General features: G+C 25.4%; 1 long non-coding RNA gene across 1 annotated transcript; it reads right to left on the bottom strand.

Annotated features, from left to right (window-relative positions):
• Window positions 1-6,149: 6,149 nt before the first annotated feature.
• LOC111623647 lies at window positions 6,150-8,209 on the bottom strand. Its single transcript, XR_002756461.1, has 3 exons — window positions 8,121-8,209; window positions 7,180-7,286; window positions 6,150-6,168 (listed from the first exon to the last, which is right to left on the bottom strand). It is a non-coding gene; the product is annotated as an uncharacterized LOC111623647 (long non-coding RNA).
• Between the last annotated feature and the right edge of the window lie 212 nt (window positions 8,210-8,421).

Genomic DNA, 8,421 nt, shown 5'->3' with positions numbered 1-8,421 from the left:
AAATATAATAATAGAAGATTTAACACGAAGTTCGCAGAATGGTTATTATTATTATCAAGTTGGTGTAGCAATATTTTCGATATTTTTATTAAATGAATGCTTATCAAAAAGATAATTTTTTTTTTAATAATAGAAACGTTTTAAAACGTTTGAAAAATATTTATAAAAATTATTAAAAGTTTTCGTTAACTTTAAAATAAAACGTTCGATTATAATAAAATTTGTACCTAAAATATAAATCAATGGTGTGTAACTATTTTTGAGAAATTAATAATAATAATAATAAAAAATACAAGGAAATAATTTTAATTATGTATTATCAAAGAACAGTCTAAAATTACTTTTCTAGTTTTTACTACGGTTTGTGAACAAATATGCCATTCAATGTGCTTAGTCATGTATTTGACTTTGTTCTTTAATATTATGCGTGTTAAGAAAAATTTATTTAATAAAATAATATTTATTTGCTCAAGAATTTAATTTTATTAAACTTTAAAAATGTGCTCTTATCTGTTATCACTCGTGAAACTGTAAAACAAGTGATTTCGGTCATCATACAAAGTAATAATCAATTGAATGACAATCAAATTTAAATAATAGTAGGAAGGAATATTGTATTGTTGACTAACCTAGCGGAAATTTACGTGTGGGAAGAGAAAATTCCGATATAATGTACTATAATGCAATCATCCGTATAAAATAAAATAGACCGAACAATATAACTTGTTTGTGAATGGTCGCGATTGACCAGTCATGGCCACGTCTAGTCTATCACGACCCTTTTTTCTTTTCTCTATGTTTTACTTTACAATGATGGAAAGTTAACCTCTTTAAAAAACGTTTGTTAGTATAAAATCGTATCAAATGGTGTTTACATTTTTTTAAAAAAATACTCTTTTATTATCATTCTTTAGATTAAATTTAGAAATGTTTAATTTAATCTTTGGCATGAATTTCCTACGAAAGGAAAATCTATTTCAAGAAATTCTGGTTTTGTGTGCAAGTATCGAATGAATTTTAATAGAATTGTTGAGGAAGAATGGATAAACCACAAAATTTGTACGTATTGTCATGTGGAACAGCATGTCTTTTACTAGTATAATTTAGTTTGATATATAATTAAAAATAAGCTGGCTTATATTTATTTATTAAATAAAGTTTTAATGAAATTACTATGTAAATTACAGAGATAATGTTAGTAGTGTTATATTTATTATTACTCTTAGTCCTATAAAATATAAATTTATAATAACAGCAAGTCGAAGAAAGTTATCTGTAATTAGAAAAGTATTCATTAGATTTGTAAAATAGTATCTTTATTTATAATTAACGAATATAGAGCCAAATTATTAACTGGCAAATAAACATAACGATTGTTCTTTAGTTTCAGTAATTAAGTAACAAGTTAATATTTTAATTGTCGTTTTTTTAATGTTTTATATATGTGTTTAATAAAATTTATAACGCATATTAGTTGATGATAAAGGAAAAATTTAAATAGGGCCTACATATTTTCAAGCCAAGCGAATTTAATAAATCTATTTATATTCTCATTATTCTCCACTATTCACATGACCTTGTACAGTACTTCTTTACATTTTTCATACATTTTGAATATACGAAATACATATACCTATATGAAAGGAAATAACGGAGACATTTCATATTACATTTATAAGTACCGCATTTTTTGCCTTATAAGACTTCGTTCTATTAAATGCATCATATTTTTCATGTCGATTATTTTACGGAAGAAGATATTCTTTACAATATAAGACACATCTTAATTTTCATATAAATTATATGTATTAGTGCAAACGAATGCATTTTATAAGGAAAAAAATATTTATATTTTAGAAAATATATTAACATTCTCGTTTTAATTGATTAGTCAAGGTACTGCTAAATTACAGTAGAAATTTTACAAATAAATAATTGAAAATGAATGTAGTATAAACTGGCCAAAAAATATTCTCGCCCTGCACTTTTGTAATGCCAAACTTACTTGTTAAATTTTAAAAATAATATATTTGACTGTTATAATGTTTTCGAAAAATTCTCATAGGAACCTGAACTGAATTATCTGATATTCTTTACAAATTGATCAGATTTTTAGTCACCTATTACATGATTAAATTTCGATATAAGATTAAGTCGAAATTCAATTATTATTTTTATATGATTCAATTAAAATCAGATACAATAGTAATGATATAATTTTTTTTTTAAATTTCTCTCTGTGCTGTCAAACTCCTCCCTTTTATGACAGGAAACATGCTACGTCAATAACGATATAAAAACGTGCTACATCAATTTAGCTTGATGATGAAGTCCATCAGCATTGCTTTTGTCTTTTGTATTTTTAAATATAAATATATTTATATTTGACAAAATCAAAAGTATATAAATAAAGATAAATGACCTTTGAGTAAAGAACTACAAGGTATTAATTTATTTTATTTATAATAGAATTGATAGTCTATAATATATTTTGTTTCGTTTTTGTATATTTAAGTGCTATGTTTCTTACATTTTTGTTTATAAAAAATTTATTTTATGTAAAATAGATTACCTAATATAGATACATGATACATTAAGCTTTTGTTATATTGATATTTCCTTATATTGAATTTCATTTACCTTTATAACACACATAGGAAATTTCCACTTAGGCCTATTGTCTGATAAATATTCTTCTATTTTTAAATTGTATGTCTATTGTAACAAGAAAAAACTTCAAATTTTCCTTAAAATACATAACTTCCTCAATACTTATTTTGATTTTTTTAATCATTTTAAAATCAAACATTTAATGTCTAGTAAATACTTTATAAATAAATGACTTTTCTCAGCTGTTTTAGTAAGATACATCAACAATCAGAATACATCAGGATAAACATTCAAGTTTTACATTTAGAAATTAATAAATTTGTATAGTTTTTAACATAAACTACTAAAAATAATGGAATGTATTGAATTTTTATTTTGATAATTAATTCTTCTATGATGTTTAATACTAATGTAAATACATTGCATTAATAAAAAACTACAAAATTACAGAGAGCTTTAAAACGAGTTTTAAAAAGTATTATTGTGTTTTTATTGCTATAAACGATTAATAAATTCTTAAAATCTTAACAATATATATAATTTGTTTATATATTTTCTACTATATGAAGAAATAATTTTTAATATAGTATATAGGCGAATATAACTTGCAGAAAACCAATTATGCTAAATATGCTACTATAGCCTATAAAATGTGATTGATTAATAGATTGCAAGGCATGAATAGATTATAGACAATACAGTCAGTGTTTATTATATCCATTATGAAATCCCTTAACTCACATTGAAATCGATCTTGGATGAGGGATTGCGAAACCTGAGTCCCCACAGCAGTAAACTATACTTTTATCGTAAAGTTCAAAAACATTATTTTTACAGTTTTATTATCCATTTATTATATTGATAGTTTCATGTTCAATTTTTCGGCCTAATTTTTTTTTATCAAATTATTTGATATTTCAATTTATAAATACGAAATTTTTTAAACTGTTTCAACCAATTACGAAAAATTCAATTTGATTTTTGCAATTCAATTTTACTTATTTAAGAGAAAAACTTAATTATGAAAGGTTTAAAGAAAAGTTTATTAGTTGAGTATGTAATAACAATTAAACCCCTACTATTTTTCTTTTTTATTTTTATTTATTTTTAATAATATTATTTTTTTGTTCAATTCGATTTTATTTTTAAATTCAATTTTGTTTAAACCCCGCGGAAATTAAGAACAATTCATATTTTTTATTATTTTTTAAAGCAAAATACGTCAATTTAAAATGAATTATCTCTGGAGAATGAACATCAGATTAATAACTGTACACGAATTCAGTTAAGATTTTTACTGTATCACGTTTGCTTATCGCATGCATCTCATTCACAATTCCGAGAAAACGTATTTATTTTATTTTATATTGCTGCATTTTGGTTAAAATGTTAACACGAATGACAGACGTCCTAAATTTTCTGAAGTAAAACAGATTTTACGAAATTAAAGTGTAAAATGAAAGCGACTTTTTACAAGATACATAAATTTATTACCTTATCACTTTACTGTCTTTATTTAATAACAAAAGATGATAAAGTTTCTGAAACGAAATAAAAACGAATAAATCATTTTAAAAACAAAATATTAGATAGTTTATTTTGCAATTTTTACAAATTTTCTGCAAGTTTATTTATTTTAAATAATTGGATTAAAATTCCTGAACTATAAAAATATATACAATACTTCACACGTCGCATTCAGTGACGACTCACTAATAAAACATGATTTAGACCAAGCATAAACTGTAAACATATGTCTGTAACTGTAACTTGCAACTAAAACGATTAATTCCGCCTAGTTTAAACCACCGCGCTTTTATCTAGCGATAAATCTTTCGTATGTGCTCAACCTTGTATCAGAAAAATTTAATTTTTACAACCGCAAAAGCTAGGGAAATAAATTGTTTTATATTATTGTTTGATGTGTTATTGTATCGTGATACACAACAAACAATAATACGTGTCATCCTATCATTTCGTGTATTTTAAATTTAGTCTTAAGATTACCAGATGTCTCGGTTTTCCGGGATCGTCCCGGATTTTTTCCGACTAACATCTAGTACCAGGAGAACGTTATTGTAAAATCTGTTCCTACAATGGAGCATCTTTTTCCACATTTTAAGTGTTTTTCTGTCAGTGGCAAAGTAAAAATACATATCTATTGCATGTCCTGGAATTGAAGCATCCCAGTATCTTTTGGAAAGAACTCATTTTGTCTCAGATTTTAAAACTTAGTAACTGGCAACCCTAGTCTTAAAGTTTACAGAACTGCAGTTATACTATATATTTTGAAAAATTAAACTACTTTATGTAGTAAAAAGTTTTCAATAGGAAATACATTCTTCAAAAGAAATAATTATTATTTGAAATTCAAATATTCGTGACGGACTTACAGAATTAAACAGAAAGGAAAATAGTTTGTGCAGCTGAAAGAAAAAAAAAAAATACAGATTAATTAATACAAATAGGAAATATTAAAGTAGCCAGGAAACGTTTAAAGAAGATTTTAAATTTTACATGTTTAAAATGTTATAAAATTTCCGTTGTATAAATAAAATCAATAAATAATACTGAAATTTTGGCAGTCATTTTTTTAAAACTATATATGAAATGAATCATACAATAATTCGAGCCTCAGCTCTCATGTAAGAGTCTTGCAAATTGCCATTGGTTGTATGTAAAATTAATGTTTTGCTTGATATTGCAACAAATAAGAAATAAACGTGCTAACTGGTAAAATTTCAATAAGTAAAAAAGAAATTTTATTCACAAATAAATTTAAATTAAAAACTTTTTATTTAAAACATTATAAATTTATTAATTATTGTAAAAACATCACATATTTACAGAATATTTTTTATGAATTCAGTAAGTACATTTAAGTTCCTATTAATGATGACAGTGGCTTTTTTATTAACTGCAGTCTTAATTTTTGGAATAAGGCGCCGTACATTTCTTTCAATAATAAATTTCGTTAACCAATTTACTGGAGTGGTAAATCCAGTTACTTTTACAATTTTAAGTCTTTTGAAATTAGTTATATCGAATAATTCTAATTTTGGTTTCAATGGAAACAGAACAACACTTAAAATAATTTCTGCTGCTATTTGCTCGAGAGTAAAAACTGCAGAACCTGTAAATGAAGTTAGAAGTATACTAAATTGGCAATCTAATAAGATCTTGAGATTCGTAGCCATTAAGTTTGCATGAAAACTAACGTTTTTATATTTTTCATCAGTGGTCCAGCTGCAGTTTCCTTTTCTCTTCAAAGACATTAGCCCCTTAACAATGATATTACTTGCCTTAAAATTATTTGACTTATATTCTCCGAAGAAAAGAGGATCGATTTCTTTTGATATATTTTTATCATTTTTTAGAGTATTTATAAGTTTATCCAGAATGTTGTTGCAATTTTCTGGAAATAAAAAAAAAATTAAAAATTTATTGTAAAATTTTAACACGATTAAATTTATTTAATTTGATGTAACTTACGTGATCTTACCGATGCGACGATATAAATTAAAATAATAACAGTCTTCATAATTATATTTTGGACAACTAAAAAAATTGATTTTATGTCAATAAATAAGAATTTTTTAAATATTTTTGGTTACTTATTTATTCATTTTAATACTTTATAATGATTAAGAACTTTTAATTAATAAAGTTGGCAGAGTTATTTCTCTATATGGGACATTGATGCTATTATATTTTGGTTATTAAAGGTCAAGACGTGGGCAGATAAAAGGGTAGCTGGCATATCTCGAGAGCGAATATTAGTCAGACTTAATGAAAATTTTACACGATATTAGCATTTATAATTTAAACACACACTCACTTCAAAGGTTTTCTCTTTTTTATAATAATTAATAATAAAGCCTCACAATGCGTGCAATGCCTTATAGCTTAACATAAATTCAACTTCAAAATACTGCGACAATATTTTTTTTCATCAGAGAACTTGTATTTAAAATTCAATTCTTCAATAAAACGTATTTAGAGAAAAAATGGCATTTATAACGTTATGGCATTGCACGCTTCATTTAATATTGTTTTTTAAAAGAATATAAAAAAATTATCATAATTCAACGAAATTAATCCTAATTAGTAAGCTTCTAATTCCCTGTTATTGTCAAGTTCAATATTCTACTATTAAATAATAGTTATTTATAATGAGTTATCAAATATTAAAACTTTCATAAAGCTAATTTATCGTGACTATTCTGACCCATGTAAAGTGCATTTCGGCTTATAAGATATAGAAAACTTTGAAGCAGCAGGCCCCGATTAAATATATTCAAACTTCCGATGCAAACTGAAAGTCACATTGTTTCAATTTAAAATGCTTCCCCTAAATAGAGTTAGATAGATGATCGACCGACTATTGTTAACAGGAAAAGTATGATGTACAGGGGCAAGACACTAGTAATGTCAAGGCCAATATTTTAAATTAAATGAATTAACAATATGATTAAAAATTACAGCCCGACATTGTGACGATGTTTATATATAAAATATCTATTAATTATCTGTCAACGCTACAAAAATGAGAAATAAGCAAATACATACCTTTACAATTGCTTCTCGGTTCGTTATCAATCAATCATTTGTTCTATAGAACGTAAACATGACTGTCTACTTAACATATATTAAGCTATCAACAGGAAAAATGTTGCCTGGAAGAAATCAAAGATATTTCTAATACATACAAATTTAAATAAATAATCACCAAATATATATATATACAATAAAAGTTACAATAAAAACGGTGTAAAAATGTAAAAGTATAGTCATCAACAAGTACGAAGGGTAAATAACTTAGTTCTTTTTCAGTTTGTTTTCGTGTCTCTTTTGCATTTGTGTCTGAAAAAGAACGGAGGTTTTGATTAAAAAAAATGTGTTTAAAAAAACTGATTCTAAAATTTATTTTTGTATTAAATTATTAGAAGACGTGACGCGTAATCACGCCCTATAATACAAAGTACATGTATACATAATATACATCTTTATATTCCTTTTATGTTTCAATATGGATCGTATTTGCTTTTGTTAGATAATTATAAGAATCTTTAGGAATCAGTATATGGGATCGTTCATAAATTACGTAATGCCACCTACCCCTAAATTAGGTAACGCATATCCTCGATCAAGTAGTGTCATAAATAGTAGTGTTCGCTATGCAAATCTTCGGGCGTGTTCGGTCAGGCCAATATGGGGGCAGCCGGGTGGTGAAGGACAGACCCCAAACGAAAATTTGCTGCAAAATTGCTCGCTTAGATGATCCAGAGTTTTTTTAGATCTGACACATTAACCGTCTCAGCTAATTCGGATTTGTTATAAGAATTTTTATGAAAATTAGAATTAATAACTTCGTAACTAAATTTCTTTTAGGTAAAAATAATAAAATTCATGGCTGGCATTATTTACATTTAATACATAAAAATATAAATAAGCGTTAAGAATTTAAACATTTAACTTCTAATTAAATACGTAATTTAAAACATTCTTACCGTAAAAATACGTTGTAATATAAATCGAGACCTGGTATAGGCTACAATTTTTTGTTAAAAATCGTTAAAAAATAAATACATTATATTGGATAAGCATTATATAAGAACTGACAATAAAATTAGAATTATCTATATTATATTATAAATTAATAGTATCGGCTGAACAAATATGCGACCTTGATTGTTTGACAATAGCCATCGTGATTCATATTGTCATGCTGTATCTAACAACTAAAGTTAATTTGGTAATATAAACGGTTGAATTAAATAACTCAATACAGGCGTTATCGTAAACGTTAAT

The sequence above is a fragment of the Centruroides sculpturatus genome, unplaced genomic scaffold (genome assembly GCF_000671375.1).
Source record: "Centruroides sculpturatus isolate CEXI.00-Female unplaced genomic scaffold, Cexi_2.0 scaffold176, whole genome shotgun sequence".
Taxonomy (NCBI): domain Eukaryota; kingdom Metazoa; phylum Arthropoda; class Arachnida; order Scorpiones; family Buthidae; genus Centruroides; species Centruroides sculpturatus.
This window is presented reverse-complemented; position numbering and strand designations above follow the sequence as displayed.